The 25,483-nt window shown below is 38.8% G+C and overlaps 1 protein-coding gene and 1 pseudogene across 2 annotated transcripts in view; both read left to right on the forward strand.

The window, feature by feature from the left end:
* LOC127554392 (uncharacterized) overlaps positions 1–25,483 on the forward strand; it is an 804,883-nt gene that overhangs the window by 613,417 nt on the left and 165,983 nt on the right. The gene's annotated exons all lie outside the window — the stretch shown is intronic.
* LOC127554391 (methionine aminopeptidase 1-like) lies at positions 23,973–25,110 on the forward strand (annotated as a pseudogene).

Raw genomic sequence — 25,483 nt, forward strand, 5'->3', positions numbered from 1 at the left:
TTGATGAAGGAGAATAATGAAAATTAAAATAATTTCACTCAAAACACTATCAACAAACCCTCTACTCACCAATACACTTACAATCACTCCAGAAGGCAGATGCCACAGCTTCTTGGTACTTAGTAACCCGTCATTGGGCTAAAACAAAGGGATGAATAGATTTTGGTGGGTAAGAGGAAAACAGGTTTTTGCCATGAAAAATATAGAGTTTGTCCAGATCAATGATTGCAAATATTAAAGGTACCATGACCTCAAATGAGAACAAAGTTTTTCTCCCCCCCTCTAGGTCCTCCATTATATAGACCTTCTAACCTGGACATTCTTTATCCTTTCTTAATGAAAGATAAATCTTTGTCATTTGTCCTCTTCATGTACTGCTCAGAGAAGAAAGAAAGGGCAGCACATCTGAAGGAGTAAGCAGTTGAAATCGCAATTATTCTTCTCTAAGATTCTACTTTATTTTCAAACGACCTTATTTCTGGCATTTACTCAAAGATATACATGAGAAATTACTGACTTATGCTTTAGTGGATTTTGAGATAGATTAATATACATGTATATATCAAATATATGTAAAATAATATATGTGTACATATATTAATTTGCACATACAAAAAATAACATAAGTAACATTGGTTGGAAACAGTGTTTGCTGTATGTATTGCTTGTGGTACAATCAATTCAAGGGGTGATTGCAAAAATCATGATGAAAATATCTGACATTTAAATTATCAAGGATGTCCAGAATACGAAATTATTTACATCAATATAATAGGTTGTGTATATTATAGGTTCTACCTATTATTCTGGTGGAATTCTTGTTTTTTGGAGCATAAAGAAATAGGATAGGAAAAGGATTGCTCACTCACTCTGAAAGAATATTGATGTTTGATTACCCATGAAAGCAGTTTAAGGCCACAAGATGAAGAAGATCAAAGAATTAATCCAGGGAATGGGCTTCTTCTCTGAGGTAACTATATTTTCATCGGGATTTAATCAGGACTCTATTCCTCAACTCTCTTGTAGGGGAATTATTGACAAATGGAGATCCCTCATGAAGAATATATCTCTACTTCCAGGTGGTCTAAAAGTATGTTATTCAGCATCTAGTCAACAGCCAATCAATATTCTGGACACCACACTGACCATCGTGTTTCCTGGACAAAGATAGCTGTGGCCTTGAGAATACCTGATAAAAATTCTCTATATCCACCTTGTTTAACATGACTGGCACTCAACTCATGAGCATGGGAAGGAGCCTATCACCACACAAAATCCTTAGCTTATCTGATGAGCAATGGAATAAGAAATGGCCCCAAAAGTCAGATTAACATAGCTACTTGGGCAAAAATAGTTGATATGGTCACTGATGAAGAATGATAATTAAGATCAAATCGCTTCACTATCACTACTATCACCATCAGCAATGTTCCTACATGCCAATCCACTTGTAATCACTCCAAAAAGCACATGCCTCAGCTTCTTGGATCTTCCTAATTTGTCACTGTGTTGAGGCAATATTTGAACAATGACTGATGAGCTCATCAAGAGGGCCTATAGCATCCAGGGACAAGACTCCTATTGGATTTCGATTCTAAGGTTCATAGAGCTCTACAGGTATGCCTAGATACTCTGGATCCAGTCTTTTTGCATTTTCTGAGCATTTTATAGACCTTACCATCATTATTCCCTCCATCATCACACACAGGTACTCATCTGCCACACACATGGGCAATGCACTCAAAGGGATGCTTTATTTATGCAGGCCGCAAATTGCTTCCTTCAGTTGGGGGAGCTTTTCTTTTCCGTACTTGTTCAATCACTCCATAGTGATGGGAACAGTCTGTACATCTCCCAAAAATACTTCTCAGGTTTTGGGGTTTACCACAATACAGTGGCTGAATTTAGATCATCCCTCACTCCTTTTTTTTGTTTTGTTTTGTTTTGTTTTGTTTTGTTTTGTTTTGTTTTGTTTTGTTTTCACTGCTCCAGAAGAGGAAACTGCCAGACAAGAAGAGGACAGTCGCAATATCACTACATTCTGCTGACTTTCCCCTCATGTAGCCTCACAGTATTTTTCATCCATTCTATCCCCATTTGGTGTCAAAAGAGTCAAAAATCCCTTCATATTATATGCCAGGAGGAAAGACAAACCTCATTCCTCGGTTGAACGGATTCACTTGGCAGTGTTCCTAACTAATCCATCCTTGTGGCTGATGAGTCACTTATGTGTTGAATCTTTCCTTCTTTACTCTTTATGAATTGCCACAAAACTTGTAAAGAGTACTTTGAACCAAGTCTTCCCTTACTTCCCATCATGCACACAGCACTCTTAACAGCTTGCAATCTCACACCTTCATTTTTATTTTTTTTCTAAAAGCCTAATCCCCTTGCATTCAAGATTACTTTTAAGATTTTTCTTGCAGGTTTACCTTTTGCACCTATCTATCATGTGTGTCCTTTCTCATTTGGTGCTGCCTCTGATTCCTTGGCCAATTGCCTTGGCCAACATGGGAATGTTACTCTGAAAACACAATGCTTTTCTCTGCCTTTGACCTAAATACATAAGTGGTACTGGAAAGCCTCTTTGATGACACCTGCTTGTTTTTCTCAGACACCTAACAGTGTGGAATTGGTTCCTTTTCCTTTCCATCAATTTCTCTACCTAGTGTTCTTACACTCTACAGAAAAGTGCTGCCAAAATCATTCTGTCCCTAGCTTACTGATAGTACCACCCAAGTCCTCCAGGTGGTCTCAGCTACTGGTTCCCTCTACCTCAGCACCACTCAATCAGTAGTGCTGAGAACCTAAAAACTGAAAAACCTGAAAACCTAAAAAGGTTCCAGTCAAGGCTGATGTGCAGCAGATTCTCTCTGGCTCTTTCACCACTCTCTCAACATGTCTCATCTAGCAATAAAATAGATTGAGTAGCTCTGCCTTTTCTGAAACAGAGGCCATTGCATGTTTTAAATTTAGCACTTAGAAGATTCTCAGCAGAAAGTCCAGTAAGGAAAAAGCCATAATAACTCACGGAAGATTTTCAAGGTACAACAGGGGAAATCCTCCAGCTGAAGCACTCCAGAAATCTTAAGAAGGAGCTAGGCTCATGAAATCTATTCAGAGCACAGGTTGGGCCAGGAATGAACAAATTTACATGAGGTCAGTAAACTCACCTGCTCTGGAAGAGGTCGACTCTGCCATGGCACACTCCTAGGTAAAAACAAACAAACAAACAAACAAAAAAATAAAACAACAACAACAACAAACAAACAAACAAACAAGCAGTACAAATGGAATATGACAAATCAAAAAAGGTGAGAAATGACTCAGTAAGAGATCAAGAAACTTATGAATTTTAAAAAAAAATCTGACCTGTCTCTCCTTTGCCCACACCAAAAATGGGATTCTATGTGTATTCCAAAACCCACAGACTACTTGCTAAGAAGCAGAACCAGCTAGAAGAACCTTCGTAATTAATATGCCCCATCACCTCCCAAATTGGGAGAGGGTCTTTGGGAAATTTGGTCCATCTGAAGGACATCATGGCACGTTGGACCCATTTCTCTGGCAGAAGATTGGCCATTTCAGTTTTTTAGGGTAATTTTATTTATTTATTTTTAAATTTTTAATAGCTTTTTATTTACAAGTTATATGCATGGGCAATTTTATATTATTGACAATTGCCCAACCTTTTGTTCAAATTTTTCCCCTCCTTCCCCCTACCCTTGCCCCTAGATCACAGGATGACCAATACGTGCTAAATATGTTAAAGTATAAATTAAACATAAAATAAGTATACATGTAGGATTGGCCATTTCCATTAAATAAGGAATCATCTCATCTCAAGATTCCTTTGGATGACTGACACAAGTCAACTTTCTTTTTTCTATTTATTCCCAAGGAGAGAAATTGGTACATTGCATCTGACAACGGAAACAAGCTGTTGACAAATGTGTACTATCAAAAGAAACTAGCAGTGAACTTTCAAAAACCCACATTGTTTTACCATTATTCTCTGCCAAGTATTAAATAGAAAGTTTGAAAGAACACTATTGGTTCTTCAATTATCTTTCCAAGTATTTCCTTCAAAGTAATCTCCTCTTCTATGTTGCATGCGTTGGCTTTTGGAAAAAAAAAAGTGAATAGATTTAGGTGAAGAAGGGCAATCCAATTTCATTCCATAGGAGATGCAGAATTTGTTCAGATCAATAATTAGATCTATTAGGGGTGCCTTCACCTGAAATGGGAACAGGAGTTTTTCATTCTCCTGTTTTTAGTTCTTCATTCGCTAAACTTCCCATTTTAAATAAGGCAAATCATTGTCTTGTCTTAAAGAAAAAAAAAAAAAACACTTTCTCACATATACCCTCCATTTACTGCACAGAGAAGAAAAAAAGGCAACACATCTGAAGACGTAAGTGGTTGAAATCCCAATTATTCTTCTCTAAGATTCGATGTTATTTTTATATGGTTTTATTATGGGGCTTTATGTAAAAATTGACAAGAGAAATCAATACACATATGATATAATGAATAGTAGGACAGACAAATAAGTGCTTATAAAATAATTATCTATGATATTTATCTACACATGCACACAAGACACTGCACAGGTCTTAAAAATGTAGAAATCTAACTGCACGGCCATTAATCATAACTGCTACAAACATAACAGACAATTTTCAAAGGGCAATGAGGAAGACACTCCAGCTGCAGGACTCCAAATAGCATACAAGAGTGGTGTGCTCCTGAGATCCATGCTAGCTAGAGACCATCTCAGAAATTTCAGCACAGTCAAAGGGCAGTAGACTTACCTAGTCAAGATGAGGGGGACTATGTCAACGCACTCTTCTATATCTAAAGCAAACAAACAAAGTAAGCAATATTGATGGAATATGATGTGCCTTGAAAGGTGAGAAAAGTCTGAGTAAGAAAGCCTTACTCATATATCCTTATTTAATCACTGCATGGTGATGGAAATAGTCTGAACATGTCTCAAAGCATACTTTCTCAAGTTTTGGGGTTCAACCAGCAAGTGACCATAGTTCATCCCTCCCTGAACCTCAAGAGATCCATGCTAGTTAGAGGCCGGCTCAGAAATTTCTGCATAGACAAGAGCCAGTAGACTCACCTGTTCTGGATGAGGTGGACTCTGTCAACACACTCTCCTATATCTAAAACAAAAACAAAAAGAAAAAATAAGCAGTAGCCATGGAATAGGATGTGCCTGGAAAGGTGCGAAAACTCTCAGGTAGAAACCTCAAGGCTTCCACCATTACACTGAAAACCTAACCTGTCCCACCTCTTTTCTACACAAAGAATTGGGTTTGGTGTGTTCTCCAAGCCCGTGCCCTACCAGTTAAGGAATCAGGAGAGTTTAACGGAAACTTCCTTCTATGCCCCATCCTCTCCCAAGTGGGGATGGTGACATCGGGAATCTGGGTACATTTGAAGAACACCATGCTGTTTTGTCATCATTTCTCTCCCCGAGGGGTTTGTGTAGATGAGTAATTCGCTATTGCCAAGGTGATTTTTGATGCCTGCTAGATGTACGATGTTCACCTGAGAATAGACCCCCCCCCCAAGAGAAATGGCTCACATTATTTCTTTGGATGGCTAAGAGCTGTTGAAAAATATCTGGCTCCTCATGAAACTGGCAATGAACTCTGCAAAATCCACATGGAATTGCCACCAATTCTCTGCACAGCAGTAATTGGAGAGACCCTTTCCCCCTTCTTAGGGATTCTCCACTTCTCTTTCTAAGTGTTCACTTCAAAGGTCTCTCTGCTTCTAGAATCCTTTGTTGGACTCCAGAAGAAGAGACTGCATCGATTTGGCTTGTGGATGGCAGGACAAATTCTCTCCACAAAAGACTTCAGAGTTGGCCTAGGTCAGTCATCTGCCAGGGCCGACTGTCATTGGGATTCCCAGACCTGTGGCAGACTCGCTCTGGCTCTATCGACCCCTGGCCCCTAGTGGCCTCCCCTAGCAATAAAATGGTTCCGGTTTCCCTGCCCCCTCAGGAATCGGTGCAGAATCCATTTCATACCTTCCCATGTAGCCACCACAACCTCGATTGTTCCCATTCAGACTTGGGAGCAGTCAGCCCAGGGAGCCAACAGCCAAAGTAAGCCCCCACAGAACCTCCTCCCTATGCACCCGAGGACACCCTCCCCCTGGAGCCCTCCAGACAGCAAAGGAGGCGCGTGGGATCGCAATGAGCTCCATCCCAGCTAGAAGGGGGCTCAGGAATGACCCACTTTCCAAAGGGGCAGTCAACTCACCAAAGCTGGACGAGGCGGGCTCTGCCTACGCACTCTCCTAGAGATACAGAGAAAAACACCAATCAGGACAAGGGCAATATGACGAATCAGGAAAGGCGAGAAATGACTCTGGAAGAGACCCAGACACTTAGGCACGTTGACAGAAAATCGGACCTGTCCCTCCTTTGTCTATACCAAGAATGGGAGTCTATGTGGATCGGAAAACCCCCGGACTCCTTGCTAACAACCATCACCGGCCACAAGAAATTTCTTCCTATGCCCCCCCACCTCCCATTTGGGAGAGGGTCTTTGGCAAATGGGCTCCACCTGAAGGACACCATGGCACGCTGGACTCATTGCTCACACAGAGGATCGGGCATTTCAAGCGAATGAGAAATCATCTCATCTCAGGATTCCATCGGAGGCCTCAAATCTGCCAACTTTCCCTTTATGAATTCCCCCCCAGACAGAAATGGGTACGGGCCATCTGACAATGGAAACCAGCGCTGGACCAATGTGTACCTCCAAATGACATTGGCAATCAGCTTTGGAAAAATCCACATTTTGGGGGGAACCATTCATTCTCTGCCAAGTACTCATTAGATAGCAAGTTTGGAAGAGTAGTAATGATTCTCCTTTGATGATTCCAAGTGTTTTGCTCAATGTTCTCTCCTGCTTCCTGACTTCAGGCTTTAGGAAAAAGACACGAATAGAGGGTGCTCCAATTCGTTTCCCTGGGGGATGGAGAGTTTGTTCAGATCAATCATTAGAAATAGGAAGGGTGACTTGACTTCCAAGGGGAACAAAGTTCTTCCTCTTTCGGCTCTTACTTCTCCATTCTCTGAACCTGCCATTCTAAAGAGGGAGGATTTTGTCCGTTCTTAATAAGAGAGAAGGCTTTCTCCCATGCTCTCTGCATATACGGCCTGGAGAAGAAACAAAAGGCAGCACACATGAAGGGCTTCCTGGTGGAAATCCCAATCATTCTTCTCTAAGGTTCGACCTCATTTGCATAGGGTCTTCTTTCTGGGCCTTTACCGAAAGGGTGGCTAGATAAAGCCAGAGACTGAACATTGACTCGATATTTTGAGATAGATCCATATGTATGTAGAAAATAAATAATTAAAATAGGTAGCTATTCAATTAGTATTTTATAGTGTTTATGCATATATTAATAACTAACCCAAGAAATTATTTTCAACTGTATCTATTAATTGGCAAAGGCAAAAATGTCATCTAAGAATGGTTGCAGGGACCAGTGTTTGTGGTATGTATTGATCGTGGTACCAGAAAATCTCAAGGGAGATTGCCAAAATCACGAGGGAAATATCTGTGACTGAAACCAGCAAATCCATGAAACCAGGAATATTCCATTGTTCTTTCACTTCCCTATTTCAAAATGTCTATAGAGTGAGTTCTCCCATGCGTTTTGGGGGTATCCTTGTTTCTTGGAAGTATACGCCAATAGGACTGTAAGTCAATCCCTCAGTCACACTGAGACAATGCTGGAGTTTCAGTACCCATGAAGCCTGGTCGAGGTCACAAGATGAAAGGAGATCCAAGTATTTCTCCAGTGAATGGGCTGCTTCTCTCCAATAACTCGAATTCCCTCGGGATTTCATCGTCAACCAACAAGGGGTCAATGCATGTTCAAAGCACTCCATTGCTCAAGTCTCTTTTCTGGAAACCCTTGAATCTCGTCGATCTCCCCTGAAGAATACCTCTCTACGGCCAGGCGGTCTACAACCAAGCATTCCACATGGAGTCGACATCCAATCGCCATTCCTGACACCACACTGACCATTTGGTTTCCTGGACAATGAGAGCTCTGGCCTGGAGAGAACCTGAGAAAAATTCTCTTTCTCTACCTTAGTGGACATGCCTGGCACTCAGGAGCATGGGAAGGAGCGTATTGGCCCCTAAATCCTTAGCTTGTCTGATAAGGAATGGAAGAAGAAACAGCTGCCAAAGTCAGATTCGCAGACTTACTTGGTTCCAAATGGTGCATACGATGCCTGATGAAGAGCAAAAATTGACGTCCAATAGTTTCCCTGTAAACGTTCTCATCATCCACAATGCCCATCCTCGCCAAATCTCCTTGCTCTCCATCCAGAAGGCACACACCTCAGCTTCTTGGTCCATCCTCATTTCTCACTAGGTGGAGGCAATACTTGAACAATGATGGGCGAGCTCATGAAGAGGGTCTATCTAGGTCCATTGCGCCTATTGGATGTGGGTTACAGCGTTCCAAGAGCCCCACAGGTAGGAATAGATACCGGGGCTCCACTCTCCTTGCATCTTCTGAGGATTTCATAAAGCCTACCATCATTCCCTGTCCCATCAAACACGGGTACTCATTTGCCAGGCCCAAGGGCAGGACACGCAAAGGGATGCTTTATTTAGACAGGCTGCAAATCGCTTCCTTCAGATGGGTGAGCTTTTCTTTTCTGTCCTTACGCAATCACCGCATGGTGATGGAAACAGTCTGCACATGTCCCAAAGCATACTTTCTCAGGTTTGGGGCTTCCCCACGTACAACGGATGAACCACAGTTCATCATCCCTCCCTGCCTTTTTTTCTCATGGCCACAGCAGAGGGAACTGCCCGACGAGAACAGGGAAGTCCCACTATCCCCACTTGCTGATCAACTTCCCTTTCTTCTTGCCTCACAATAATTTTCTCACATTCTATCCCCATTTGCAGACCAAAGGGTCCGAAATCCCTTCATCGAACCAGGAGGGAAGACCAAGCTCATTCCTCGGCTAGAATGGATGCACTTGGCATTGTTGGAAACAATCTGTCTTTGGAGCTGACCCATAATTTAGGGATACACTCTTTCCTTCTTTCCTCTTTATCAATTGCCTGGGAACTGGCTAAGAGAACTTGGAACCAATTCTTCCCTGACTTCTGAGCATGCACATAGCGCCCCTATGAGTTTGCAATTTCACACCTTCATATTTATTTCCTCTATCTCAAGAACCCAATCCCATGGCTTTCAAGGTTCCCTTAGGGATTTTCCCGACAGTGTTGCCTCTTATATCTGAATATCATGACTGCCCTTTCTCATTTGGCGCTGTCTCTAACCTGGCTCAATTGCCTCGGGCAACATGAGAACTAACTTTACTCTGAAAACACAATGCTTTCCTCTGCCTTTGGCCCAAGCACTGCCCTGCTCCTGGAGAGCCTCTTTCATGACACCTGCTCCAGGTCATGCTCTTGTTTCTCTCAGACACCTGATGCTGTGCAGTTGGTTCTGTTTCCTTTCCATCGATTTCTCCTCCTACTTTCAGGCCTTCAAATCTACAGATGAATCCTGCCAAAATCCCCACAGTCTCTGGTTTGCTGATACCCCCTGTCTTCTCAGCTACTGTTTCCCCCTATATCTGTGCCACTCCACCAGTTCCCTGAAAAATATTTCAAGCAAGGCTGACATGTAGCAGATTTGCTCTGGCTCTTCCACTGCTCCCAATATGTTTCTCCTAGCAAAGAAGTCATTTACGTTGCTCTGCCCTCTCTGAATGGGGCACAGAGGCCATTTCCCGCCTTCACAATGGTATTCAAAGTCGACCCTTCAATTCTGCCAATTGGCAATTGGTAGAAACCCAGCCGCCCACCCCTTAAGCGAACACCCCTACCACATGCGCCACACACACTTTTCAAGGTGCAACTGGGCAGACAATCCACCTGGAGCACTCCAGAGAGCCTATGCGATCGCGTACCTCAAGAGATCCATGCTAGCTAGAGGCCGGCTCAGAAATTTCTGCATAGACAAGGGCCAGTAGACTCACCTGTTCTGAATGAGCCGGGCTCTGCCAACGCACTATCCTAGAGATACATATAAAAATACCAATCAGGACAAGGGCAATATGATGAATCAGGAAAGGTAAGAAACGACTCTGGAAGAGACCAAGACACTTAGGCACATTTACAGAAAATCTGACCTGTCCCTCCTTTGCCTACACCAAGAATGGGATTCTCTGTGGATCTGAAAACCCACGGACTCCTTGCTAAGAACCATCACCAGCGAGAAGAAATTTCTTCCTATGCCCCACCACCTCCCAATTGGGAGAGGGTCTTTGGCAAATGGGCTCCACCTGAAGGACACCATGGCACGCTGGACCCATTGCTCAGACAGAGAATAGTCATTTCCATCAAATGAGAAATCATCTCATCTCAAGATTCCATCGGAGGCCTCAAAGCTGCCAACTTTCTCTTTATGAATTCCCCCACAGACAGAAATGGGTACGGGACATCTGACAGTGGAAACCAGCTCTGGACAAATGTGTACCTCCAAATGACATTGGCAATCAGCTTTTGAAAAATCCACATTTTTTGGGGAACCTTTCATTCTCTGCAAAGTACTAATTAGATTGCGAGTTTGTAAGAGTAGTAATGATTCTCCGTTTATCATTCCAAGTGTTTTGCTCAACATTCTCTCCTACTTTCCGTCTTTTGACTTTAGGAAAAAGAAATGAATAGATTGTGGTCAAAAATTCGTTTCCCTGGGGGATGTAGAGGTTGTTAAGATCAATCATCAGAAATAGGAAGGGTGACTTGACTTCAAAGGGGAACAAAGTTCTTCCTCTTTCGGCTCTTACTTCTCCATTCTCTGAACCTGCCATTCTAAAGAGGGAGGATTTTGTCTGTTCTTAATAAAAGAAAAGGCTTTCTCATATGCTCTCTGCATATACTGCCGGGAGAAGAAACAAAGGCAGCACACATGAAGGGTTTCCTGCTGGAAATCCCAATTATTCTTCTCCTAGGTTCGACCTAATTTGCATAGGATCTTATTTCTGGGCCTTTACGGAAAGAGTTGCTAGATAAATCGAGAGACTTAACATCGACTCGATATTTTGAGATAGATCAATATGTATGTAGAAAATAATTAAAATAGGGAATTATTTAACATATTATGTATATTATAAATATATAAATAACTTAATAAATTATTTGAAAATTTATCTACTAATTTAATTTACTATTCTATTTAATTCTTCTCCAAGATTCTACCTCATTTGCATCGAGTATTATTTCTGGGGCTTTACTCAGAGGTTTTCTAGATAAATCGATCGAGTTAGGATTTACTCGATATTGAGATCGATCAATATATATGTATAAATTAAATTAAAAATTTGTAGATATTTTATATATATTTAATATATGTACATATATTAATACTTTGAACAATACATATTTTTTCAATTATATCTATTATTTTGCAAAGGTAAAAAGTAATCTAATACTGGTTGGAGGGAACAGTGCTTGTGGTATGTATTGATTCTGTACCATCCATTCCAAGGGAGATTGCAAAAATCATGATGAAAACATCTGTTATTGAAATAATTATATAAATGAAACCTGAATATTAAATTGTTCTTTTACTTTTGTATACATAACTGTGTGTACATTGAGTTCTATCTAGCATTTTGGTGGAATTCTTGCTTTTGAATTGTATGGTAATAGAATTGTATAAGAATCATTCAGTCAAACAGAGAGAATACTGAAGTTTCACTACCTGTAATGCCAGGTAAAGGCCACAAAATAAAAGATCAAAGTGTTACTTCAGTGAATATGCTTCTTCTTTCAACTCACTATACATTCATTGGGATTTAATCTTCAACCTGCAGGTTGTCAATGGGTGTTAAAACCACTCCATTCCTCAACTCTGTTGTTTGGGAAACTTTGAATCTTGGAGATCTCTCATGAAGAATATATCTCTATGGTGAGGCCGCCTAAAACCATGCATTCAACATGTAGTTAACATCCAATCACCATTCCTGACACCACACTGGCCATTTGGTTTCCTGGACAATGACAGCTATGGCCTTGAGAAACCTGAGTAAAATTCTCTTTCTCTACCTTCTTTCACATGCCTGGCACTCATGAGCATGGGAAGGAGCTTGTTGCCCCCTAAATCCTTAGCTTGTCTCATAAGTAATGGAAGAAGAAATGGCTTCCAATATCAGATTCACAGAGCTACTTGGGTGTCAAAATGTTTGATAAAATCACTGATGAGGAACAATAATGAACTTCAAATAATTTCCCTGAAAACACTCTCATCATCAACAATGCACCTACTCTCCCATCTACTTGCAATCAATCCAGAAGGAACACTCCTCAGTTTCTTGGTTTTTCTTCTTTTGTCCCTATGTTCAGGCAACACTTGAACAATTCTCATCAAGGGGGCCTACAGCATCCTCAACAGAGGCTCCCATTGGATTGTGATTCCAGATGTCAAACAGCCTCACACTAGACCTAGATACTCTGGATCTAGTCTCCTTGCATCTTCTGAGCGTTTCATGAATCGTAACATCATCTTTTCTTCTGCAGTCGCACACAGATACTCATCTACCACACACTTGGGCAATACACCCCAAGGGATGCTTGATTTATGCATGCTGCAAATTGTTTCCTTCAGTTGAGTGATCTTTTCTGTCCCCGCTCAATCACTAATTGTGCCGATGGAAAGAATCTGTACATCTCCCAAAGAACAACTCTCACATGATGGGGTTTACCTGTAGTACAGCTGCCAAGCCTACATCCTCCCTCCCTCCTTTTTTTTTTTCACTGCTCACAATGGACGCAACTGCCAGACAACAACAAGAAAATCCCACTCACCACTTTTAGTTAGGATGTAGCCATATTTTTAAATATTCATGGTTACTTGATCTTAAATGTGTCTAATGATCTTTCTCCTCCTCCCTTTGTCCTCTCTTCTCTTGACCTCATAACCATCCTTCTTCTATTCTAATCAGGACCTTTCTTTGTCCTTTATTTAAAGATCTGTAAATCTTTGTCAGTTATTCTCTGCATGTAGTGCTCAGAAAAGAAAGAAAATGAAACACACATTAAGAGGTAAGTTACTGCAATCAAAAATATTTCTGCTTCTATATTCTTCCATATTTTCACAGTATTTTTATTTCTGTATGGCTACAATGACATGTTCTTTAGAGATACATAATTATGACTTACTAGTTATATATGTATATAAATCAACTATGTATATATATACATATAATTAATATACAAATTTAAACATCTTGAAAGTTATATAAATATTGTTGCTTGGAAGCATTGTTTGAAGTTACATATTGACTGCTGTCATACAATCAATTCAAAGTGAGATTGCAAAAGTCACGATAAAAACATGTTTCTTTCAAATTGTCAAGTTTATCTTTGACATAAAAATATTATTTCATATTAATTTACAAAATTGTGGATATCATGTGTCTATCTGTTTTCTGGAATTGTTGTTTCTTTGGAGCATAATTGAACCGGTTAAGAAAAATATAATTCTGTCACACTGAGAGAATATTGATTTTTCATTATCTGCTCCCTACCTGAAGCCCTCAAATTGAAAGGTGGGGAAAGACATTGATCCATTGAAGGGGCCTCATATTTGAATAACTATATGTCCATCTGGATTTAATCTTCAATCAGCTAGGTGCCAATGTAAGTTAACATCACTTTATTCCTGATTGCTCTTTTATGGGACTATTTGGATCTTGGAGATTTCTTGTCAAGAATATATCTCCACTGCTACACTCTTCCACAAAGTATACAACTCATCATTTGGACAACATCAACGCATTACTCTTTACCATCAGTGGCCATATTGCTCAATGGACAATGGATGCTATGGCCTTCAGAAAACTTCACAAAAACTCTTATTATTCACCTTGTTGGCCATGTTTAACATGATTTAAACCCTTGACCATGGAAAAGAGCCTACAGTTCACAGACATGGAACCACAAAACCCTTATCTGATGAGAAATAAAAAGAGAAATGGTCCCCAAATTCAGGATCATATACCTACTTGGCTACAAAATGATGGTACGTTCACAGATGATAATGAAAATCCAAAATACGTTCATGAAAATAACATCCTTAACCGCCAGTCCACTCACCACCACGACTGAAGGCAAATGCCCAGTTACTCCTCTGCATTTTGTTTCTCAGCAACTTGTCATTATTTTGAAGCAGACACACAACAATGCCTGATGAGCTCATCAAGAGTGTCTATAGCAGCCATTGCAAAGAATTCTATTGCAATTGGACTCTGGGGCTCAAGCTTCGTGGGTAGGTCTAGATGCCCTTAGCCCAGTTTCCTTTCATTTCATGACCCTCTGATGGAGCCTATTTTCCATCCCTCCTTAGTCACACATATGGGTATTCTTGTGTTACACACATTGGCAATGTAGCCTAAGGGAAGCTTTGCTCAGCCAGACTTCAATTTCCTTCATTCAGTTGGATGACATTTTCCTTTGTGCACCTGCCAAATACTCCATGGTGATCCCTGAACAGGGTACTTATCCAAAACAAAACTTCTTGCCTGGTTTTACAAACAGTACTGCTCTAGAGTCTAGCTCCTTATTCTACTCTCTTTTGTGTCATCATGCAGAACATACACAACTTTGAGAGTGAAATGGACACCTTCCACCATCCCTCTTTTCTCCCAGACTTTTCCTCTACTTCCTTGACACTGTTTTTTCCCCCATCCTATCTCTATTTCAAGTCAAATTGGTCAAAATTCTGTTTAGTACCAGGAGGAATTTTGATCTAATTTCTTTTGCTATAATGACTTTTCATTCATTTACTTTTCATTGTCCTAACCAATCCATTTCTGTAGATGAACTGCCTCTGATTTCAATCTTTCCTTGTCTTTCTCATCCATTGCCAAGGAATTTGAAAAGGGTGCTTTAGACAAGTCTTCACTTTATTCTCTGCATGCACCCATTACCCAAATTGTGCAGAAGTCATAAATTGCCTTCTCACATCTTCATTTTCGTTTCTTCTGTTCCCCAACCCTGTTCTCTTCACACTTGAGGTTATTTTTCTCATTTTCCTTGCAGCCCAGTCTTTTGAATCTATTGATCATAGCTGTTCTTTCTCATTTGGTGCTGCATCTGACTTCTTTGTCAATTCCTTTGGCCAATATTGGAACCTCACTCTGAAAATCCAGTCTGTGTCCTCTTCTTTCAATCTAAACACTAAAGATTAGATTTCAAGCTACCTGAAAGCCTTTTCCATGAGCCCTGATCAAGGTCTTGATCTAGTTTTTCTCAGACACCTAATGGTATAGGCTTTGTTTTTTTTTTCCTTTTCAACTACTTCACTTTCTACCTAAAGATCTCAAACTCTGGAGACAAGTCCTGCCAAATCCATGCAATTCCCAACTTGATGATAGCACCAGTCATTCAATTAGCCTCAGCTACTTTTTTTGCTACTTCAGCACTACTCAATTATTTCCCCTAGAAATGGGTCAAGTGGAGGCTGACTGTCAATTGGGTCCCCAAATATGTAGCAGATTCTACCTGGCTCTACCACTACTTTCAACCTGTGTCTCCTAAGGATAAAGTGAATTCAATTTCCCTGACCTTGCCAATGAGGCACCGACCCATTGCATGTCTTCAAAGGAGTTAAACATAACTCCCTCAACTCTTGGCTAAATATTTTTACTTTTAAAATATATGCAAACATAATTTTCAACATTCACCCTTGCAAATCCTTTTGTTACATTTTTTTCCTTTCCTTCCCCTCACTCCCTCATTTAGAAAGCAAGTAACGCAAAATATATTGGGCATATGCAATTTATATTATATATAGATATATATTTCAACAGTTATCCTATTGCAAAAGAAAACTAAGATCAAAAAGGGAAAAACATGAGAAAAGATTAAAATGCAAGGAAAAAACAACAAAAAGGATGAACTTACTGTTTTGATCCTCAGTTTCGACAATCCTTTCTCTGAGGAGAAATGGCTCTTTTTACCACAAAACTATTAGACCTGGCCTGAAGAATCACCTATGTGATGAAGTTTTCCTACTTTTCCATCCAGCACTTGACATAGAATTTGAAAAGAGTGGTTTGGACCAAATCTTCCCTTACATCTCAGGGTATATACATTGTCCCACTTTGCAATCTTACATCTTTATTTGTGTTTCCTCTATTCCCAAAGCCCACTCTCTTCCCTTTATAAGTTACCTTTCTCATTTTCCTTGCAGCCCAATCTTCTGCATCTATCCATCATGAGTGTCCTTTCTCATTTGGGCTATTTCTGACTCATTGGACAATTGCCATCACAATTATTGGAACCTTACTCTGAAAATCAAATCCTTGACTTTTTTCTTCAGTCCAACCACTGCACTCCTTCCTCAAAACATCCTTAATAAGTGCTGCTCAACCACTTCCTATTTTTCTCAGATACCTATTCATATGAGGCTTTTTAAAAATGTTTCCTTTCCATCTATGTCATCTTCTACATAGAGGCCGCATATTCTGGAGATATATTCTGTCAACACCTCTCAGTCTGTGGCTTGCTGATAACACTGATGTCCTTCAGTTGGCCTCAGAATGTACTTCTTTCTACTTCAACAGCATTCTATCAGTTTTCTTACTAAAAGTTCCTTTGGAAACTGATTATCAGTGGGGGTCCTGGACACATAAGATGTTTTCTTTCCCTCTACCATGGCTTTCAACCTGCATCTCCCCTGGAAAAAATTAGATTCACTTGTCATGCTTTTTGTAGAACTTGCACAAAGGCCATTGCATAACTGCAAAGTTATTCAGCACAATGGCCTCATCTTTTCGGATTGGAATTTGGCAGATCTAGCAGTTTTCCCTTCTGGGGAACAGTCAAATAAAGTCCATAACTAGCATGTAGAAAGTCCTGATGACACAACAGGAGAAACCATTTAGGTTGAACTGGGAAGTTTTTAAGAACCAAAAAACCTAGGAGGTGGCTTGTGAAACTCCTCATGGATAAGGGGTAGAGTACTCACCTGGATGAGGTGTTCTCTACTAATCCACTCTAATATCTAAAAAAAACCTTAAGCAGTAGTGATGGAATTTTCAGTGGGAGGAAAGGGGAAGAAGGATTCCATAAAAAATCATAAGAAATTTTTCCTTTTACTAGAAACCTGATATGCCACATTTTTGTTCATCCAACAAAATGGATCCTACTGTTTTTCCAGAAATGGTGACGTTATTGTTCAAAAGCTGCACAGCACATAAGTTTCCAGGACCCCCAGTGAAAGGACTTGTTGGACATGAGGTCTGTCTGAGGACCAACATAACATATTGGCCACCTTTCTCTCTTGAAGAATTTGGCTTGTCTGGGTAATGAAGGACCAGATAGAATGAAGTTTCCTTTAGACACCTGCAAGATACACTTTTACTACCTTTTAATTGCAACAATGGGGAACATCAGGAAGACAATGCAGTCAGTGGACATAAAGTGTTTAAAATAAATTGTGTTCCTCCAAATGGAACTATTCAATGACCTTTGGAAAATCCACATAGATTCTGAGGTCTTTTTCTGTCAAGTAGTTACTGAAAGGTACTTCTCAGAATTCTATAGTTAATCCAATTATCCTTTTGTGCGTCCATCTCAGCAGGCTCTACCTCTCTAGACTCACCTTTGTGTTTCAGATCAAATTAATTACTAAATTTTGTAGGGCAGGGATTGATGTATTGATTGTGGCACCATTAATTCAGAGTGAGATTGCAAAAGTCATGCCTAAATATGTTTCCATCAACTTGTCCACTTTGTTCCCTAAGTTCAATTTTCATTTCCAATTAATATGCACAATTGTGGTGGGTAAGGGGAACAAAAAATCTCACTTCAGGAATGCACCATCTGTATTTATTAATAATTCAAATTATCAAGTATAGGTATTCATAGTTGAGTTCAGTGTCCTATTCCTCCTCTTTTTCCTCCCTTCTCTTTACCTCATCACCATCCCATTCCCCTTATTACTACACTCCTTTGCCCTCTTCTTAATGTAAGATAGATTTTTCTTCAGTTGCACCCTGTAGGTAGGTAAGCAGCCCATCTGAAAGGCTTTTTTTTTTTTTTTTGCAATCCCAATATTTCATTCCTAGGGTTCATCCTGATTGTCACAAATCTATGTATTTACAAATGCATTTCCTTTAAAGATGCCTATATATAACATATATACATAATTATATATGTCTGTATATAATTATGTATATATGTCATATTGTATACATGCACAAAAATCCCTATATTAATAGGGTTAGATGGAGGCAGGGATTGATGTATTGATTGTGGCACCATTAATTCAGAGTGAGATTGCAAAAGTCATGCCTAAATATGTTTCCATCAACTTGTCCACTTTGTTCCCTAAGTTCAATTTTCATTTCCAATTAATATGCACAATTGTGGCTATTAGGTGTCTATACATTCTGCTAGAGGAATTCTTTTTTTTTTTTGAAGTTCAAGTTAAAAAGATAGAAAAAGGATCATTCATTTACTGGGAGAGAATAGAGATTTTCCATATTTGCTAACCCTAATTAAACCCCAAATGGACATGTGAACAGAGTTTGATCAAGGAAGGGGATTCATATATAACATAATGTTTCCATTCCAATGAATGATTGATTATGGATGAAGAACTTCTGTTCTAAATTAGTCATATCTCTTCAGAGTATCAATGACTAATTACTTGTATTTTTCTATCAAGAAAAATGTTTCATTTGCTATCTAAATAACTTTAATTTATTAGAAAAACACAGTGTACTGTTTTTATCCCAACGCACAATTTGTATGAGAGCACTTTTTTCTTCATTGGCTCAGTTATTATCTGATGCTGGTTGCAACTTGCCTAAATTATAGGCATAGTGCCTAAGAATTCTAGAGAGCTCAGCCTTGCAAATTCAGGTTCACTACAGTTTGTTCATCTTTTTTTGAACAATAAAATGTCTTACCCTTCATATACCACAGGTTATTCAGCCATTCCCTAATTGATAGGCATTTACCCATCTTCCGGTTCCTTCTTAACCACAAAGAGAGCTGCTACAAACATTTTTGAACATGTTGGTCCTTTTCTCTTCTCTAGGATTTTTTTGGGATACAGACCCAGTAGTGACACTGCTGAGTCAAAGAGTATGCACAGTTTTATAACCCTTTGGGCATAGTTCCTGATTGTGGTTCAGAATGATTGGATCATTTCACCACACCACCAACAATGCATTGGTATCCCAGTTTTCCAACATTCCCTCCAATATTTATCATTTCCCCATTACCTTTGCCATTGAGAGGTGTGAGGTGGTACCTCAGAATTATTTTACTTTTCATTTCTCTAATCAATATTTTAGAACACTTTTTCATATGACTATGTATGGCTCTAATTTCATCATCTGAAAATTATCTGTTCAAGTCATTTGACCATTTATCATTTAGGAAATGATTCGTATTTTTATAAATTTGACAGTTTTTTTTTTATATTTTAGAAATGAAACTTTATCAGAAATGCTGACTGTAAATTTTTTCCCACCTTTGTATTTTCCTTTTAATCTTATTTCTGATGGGTTTGAGTGTGCAAGAATTTTTAATATAATGCAATCAAAGTTGTCTATTTTACCTTTCAAAATGTTCTTTAATTCTTCTTTGGTCATAAGTTTCTCCCTTCTCCAAGGATCTGATAGGTAAATTATGTCTTACTCTCCTAATTTGTTTAGGAAATCATCCTTTATACCCAAAACATTTACCCATTTTGACTTTATTTTGTTATGGGGTATGGATGGTGGTCTCTGCTGAGTTCCTGACATATTATTTTCCATTTTTTTCCAGCAATTTTGGTCAAATAGTGAGTTATTATTCCAGAAGCTGGAGTTTAGGGATTTATCAACTACTAGATTACTTTAAGCCATAATTATTATGTTGTATGCTTCTAATCTATTCCACTGGTGCACCATTCTATTTCTTAGCCAATAACAAATGATTTTGATGACTACTACTTTATAATTTAATTGTAGGTTTGATACTGCTAAGCCACCATCCATTGTATTTGTTTCTCATTAAAGCCTTTGATAATCTTGACCTTTTGTTCTTTCAGATAAATTTTATTATTTTTTCTAGTTCTATTAAATAATTTTGGCAGTTTAATTGGCACTGAACAAGTATATCAATTTAGGCAGAATCATCATTTTTTTAGCTCAGCCTAATCACGAGCAATTGATATTTTTCCAATTGTTTCAATCTGTCTTTTTTGTGTAAAAAGTGTTTTATAATTGTGTTCAGATAGTAATTGGTTTTGTCTTGGCAGATAGACACCCAAATGTACCATTCAGACTAGGTCTCTGGAGCATCTTGGTACCAGCTCATGTCCTTGGACTTAGAAGAGGAGTGAAGAGGCAGAGACCCTTTTGGATGGTCAAATAAGGAGTCCATTAATTCCAAGTTCTCTCAGTCTAAAATGCCTTAATACAACGACATCACTACAGCACACTGAGCATGTGCTAACTATAGTACAATTACATCACTATAGCACACTGGGCATGTGCTAACTATAAGCACCTTGCTATTATCATGTAAATGTTTCTTTACTGCAAGGATCTCTGCATCAAGTACTGTTGGAATCCTTACTAACTGCTAACTAATTAGAGTTGATCTAATCTTACAAGAAGATTTTGGCCAGAACCTGAAACAAGGTACTAAGTAGAACTAATTAATACAAGGCTTGTGTTCCCACCTTTACTCATTGGAGTCCACAAGTATGCTAGCTTCACAAAGTACACTTTCTAACTTCAAGGGAGTCCACACCTCCCTTAAAGCTCGTTGGGCCAGAGAGCACTATGGGAGAAAACCCATAATCCCATTCTCTCAGAAGAGTCAGATAAAAGGCCAGCGATGAGGGATTTATGGCAGAATACATTTTTTCCACTTAGCTGGCTGGTGGCGGACGAAGAACTTTCAGAGGATAAAGCTACGAGTGAGAGTTCAGTGGACAACCAGATTCATCTTCATCTCACACCACTGTAGTTGGTGGCTGGGCTCCCCAGAAGGAGACAAGAGAGACATTCCATCTCTGTGTTGGTTGGAGGCTGAAGAAAGCAGAGGCAGAGGCTGAAGGACAGAACCTTTGTATTTGGAGATATTCGGAGGGCTCTAAGCCTCTAAGCCCTGTGTCTTGAGAAGAACAAGAACTCCAACATTTGAACTCATAACAAAGTATAACACAGATTGTCATACCCTGACTTCTCAGGAAGGCAGAGATGCCCCCAGGGGGAGATGAGAGCTGAATCAGACATTGTCAACAGGTTTCCTCTGGCCTGAATGGTGTTATATTTCATTCAATTTCCCCATTGTCTGTGGCCCTCTACACCCAAATACTTTATTTTGTCTACAGTTATTTTAAATGGAATTTCTCTTTCTATCTCTTGCTGCTGGGCTTTGTCAGTAATATATAGAAATGCTGATGCGTTCTGTGGACTTATTTGATATGATACAACTTTGCTAATGCTGTGAATTGTTTCCACTAGTTTTTTGTATGAGTTGCTAGGATTCCTTAGTATATCATCATCTTATCTGCAAAGAATAACAATTTTATTTCCTCATTGCTTATTCTAATTCCTTTAATTTCTTGTTCTTATTGTAAAAGGCATCATTTTTAGTACAATGTTGAATAATAGAGATGGTAATAGGCATTCTTGTTTAGAGATTTCATTAATGGCTTGTCCAACTTCTTTTTCTAAAATGGAATTATTTACATAATTTATTTCCTCTTCTGTTAATCAGGGAAATTTATATTTTTGTAAATATTTATTCATTTTCATTAGTTTCTCAGAGCTGCAGTCATATAGTTGGGCAAAATAGCTCCTAATTATTGCTTTAATTTCTTTTTCATTGGTGGTAAGTTCATCCTTTTCATTTTTGAATGATGGTAATTTGATTTCTTTTTTTTTTCTAATCAAATTTTTTGTCTATTTTGAAGATTTTTTTCATAAAATCAAATCGTAGTTTTTATATAGTTCAATAGTTTTCTTAGTTTTAATTTTATTAATCTCTCAGTGTTTCAGAATTTCTAATCTGGTATTTAATTTGGGGTTTTAAATTTGTTCACTTTCTAGTTTTTCTTTTTTTAGTTGCATACCCAATTCAATGATTTCCTCTTTCTCTATGTTATTCATGTAGCTATTTAGAGATATAAAATTTCCCCTACAAGCTTCTTTGTCTCTGATAAGTTTTGAAATGTTTTCTCATTGTGTTATTTTCTTTGGTTGCATTGTGGTCTGAAAAGGAAGCATTTACTGTTTGTGCCTTTCTGCATTTGATTGTGAGGTTTTTATACTCTATTATATATAGTCAGTTTTCATGCAAGTGCCATGTACTGCAGAGCAAAAGGTGTATTCCTGTGTTAGTTATATTTGTGGTTAGATTTGTCTGATTCTGAGAGGTGGAAGTCCCCCATGAGTTTTGCCCTCTATTTCTTTCTATAAATGACTAAATAATTTCTTTAGGAATTTGTATGCTCTATCACTTAGTGCATAACATTTAATAGTGTTACTACTGCATTGTTGATTGCACCCTTTACCAAGAAGTACTTTCCTTCTTAATCTCTTTTAAATAGATCTATTTCTATTTTTGTTTTAAAGATCTGAGATCAGAATTGCTACCTCTACTTTATTTTTCCTTTAGTTGAAGCATAAGAAATTCTATTTCAGCCCTTTTACCTTCACTATCTATGTGTTTCTCTGTTTCAAATGTGTTTCTTGTAAACAACATACTGTAACATTGTTTTTTTAATCCACTTTGCTATTTGTTTCCCTTTGATGGGAAAGTTCATTCCATTCACATTTCCACTTATGATTACCAGCTCTGTATTCACTCCATTCTATTTCCTTCTGTCTATATACTTTTGTTCTCTCTTTTCAGCCTGTCCTTGTAGTTTTTTTTTATCCACTCCATCCACTATCTTATCTCCTATCACCCCTTCCCCTTTCTCTTAGTGTTATTTTTTATTCCACTCCTCCTACTATCTTATCTTTGATCATCCTCCCCCATTTTTTCTTACCTATTTTTCATAGTGTTTTTGCCCTTTTTTCTATCCATCTCCTCCCCTTTCTTTCCTCTTTCTCCTCTTCTTTAGAGGTGCAAATAAATTTCTTTATCCAATTGAATGATTAAGTTATTTCCTCTTAGAGCCAAAACAGATGAGATCAAGTTTCAGGCAATTCTCACCCCCACCCCTTTTCCCCCCTGGAAATAGATCTTTTGTGCCTCTTCATATAATCTAATTTGTCTCATTGCACCTCCTCTTTCCTCTTCTTCCAGCACAGAACTTTTTCCACCCCTTAATTTCTTTTAATTTCATATTGTCACATCAGAGTCCATTCATGAGCACACCATCTGTCCATGAGATATCCACCTCTGTCTTCCCCAGTAATGTATATTTTTTAAGAGTTACTGATGTAAACAGTTTAACATTTCAATAATATGTATTTTCTCCTCTTTACCTTTCTATGCTTCTCTTGAGTCCTGTGTTTGTAGATTAAATTTTCTGTTTAGTTCTGAATAATTCAAATGCCATGACCATTTTTATAATGTATTTTATGTAATTCCAGAAGTTTTCTCAATTCCTCCAACAATATATAAAGTCAGTTTATTTTCATATACCTCCCCAGCCTATTAGCATGTATTATCTTTCTTAGCCATTTAATTTGGAAGAAATGAAAATCCAAAAGGTTTAATTGCCATTTCCCTTCTTATTCATGACATAGTGTACTTTTTCATAGGATGCTACTGTTTCTTTTTTTGGAATATCATTTGCTTATATTGTAATTGGACAAATCTCTGTGGGAGGGAAGGAGGATGCTATTAAATACCAGTTGTGAGAGTTTATATTAGGAGACTTGGCCCTGCAGCAGTGGTATTTGTGGGGATGCGGTATAGAGCAGCTGCAGCATGGTGGCTGTGGAAACCTGGATGTGCAAAGTGGCACAGTCCAGCTGCGAGTCCAATCTGCAGTGCCCTACCTGTACCAAGCTGGGCGCCCAGGGTTCCTATATCTCTTCTCAGGAGTGTTTTAAAGAAGCTGAGCAACTCACAAGTTACTACACAAAAATGCTAAAGAAGAAAAAGCAAAACTTGAAGTTTTTTCTTGGACTCTGGAAGATGAAACTAGCACAGATACCTTGGGCAGTTTATCAATACACTGGTAAATTTAGACCACTTTATCCATTGATGCCAACAAGGCCAGTGCCAATTTATATTCAGAGGCCTGGTTATGCCGATCACCCTTTAGAAATTTCTAAATCTGAACAGGCTCTCAAAGGCACTCGTCAAAGAAAAATATTTTCCTCTGTAGTTTTAGAAGGCATGGTGCTAAGAGGTAGCCTTGTAATGAAAGCATGGATGTTGCTGCAATGATGATTAAACCAGGTGTAACTGCTGAAGAAATAAACCATGTCATCCATTTAGCAAGAAATTGCTGTCCTTCTCCACTCAATTATTATAATTTTCTTAAGCTACTCTGGACTTCAGTGAATGAAGTGGTTGGTCTGCATCTGGAATTCCAGACAGGAGACCCTTACAAGATGGTGATACTGTTAATGTGGATCTCACCATCAAAATGTTATCATGGAGAACTGAATGACACATTTTTGTTGGAGAAGTGCAAGAAAACTGGTTCAGACAATTTATAAGTGTCTCATACAAGCAATCAATGAAGTGAAACCTGGAGTTCAAGACAGAGAGTTGGAAAGCATCATTCAAAAGCATGTCCATGCAAATGGTTTTTCAGTTATTTGAAGCTAGTGCAGACAGCAAATCCCTAAGCTTTTCCATCCAGTGCCCAATGTACCACAATGCGCCAAAAATAAACCTGTTGGAGCGATGAAGCCCGGCCATGTATTTACAATTACACCCATGAGCTGTGAAAATGGATGGCAAGATGAGACCTGGCCAAATGGTTGGACAGCAGTGAGAAGAGACAAGAAATGATCTGCTCAATTTGAGCACACCCTGCTGGTCAGGGACATTGATTGTGAAATCAAACCAGCTACTGGTTAGTGTCCGTTCTCGCTTCATTTCCCACTTTTAAGTCCTCCTAAGATGATATGTCTAAATAATCTTTGGTTGTACCATGCAACTTACTGAGAGTACAGAAGAGAGGAGGATACCTTAGCATTTGTTTTCACTATCTATAGCTAAAAGAAGAATATTGGATGTACCTTCAAGAACTGGTAGGTCTGAAAATGCAGGGAAGAACTTAAAAAATGTCCTGTACTCTTTTCTTCTCTCCTAATACCCTTCATTACCTGCTTCCTCATTTACCTTTTAGACATCTTACCTTCAATCGCATGAATCATTTGAATGACTTCTCTTACTGTGGTGACACACCTCTCAATGCCAGCTATTTTCGAACTTAATGTTGATTGTAAATGAGAGTTCTTGACTCCCCAGCCCCCATTTTT

This window comes from Antechinus flavipes, chromosome 3 (assembly GCF_016432865.1).
Source record: "Antechinus flavipes isolate AdamAnt ecotype Samford, QLD, Australia chromosome 3, AdamAnt_v2, whole genome shotgun sequence".
Taxonomy (NCBI): Eukaryota; Metazoa; Chordata; class Mammalia; order Dasyuromorphia; family Dasyuridae; genus Antechinus; species Antechinus flavipes.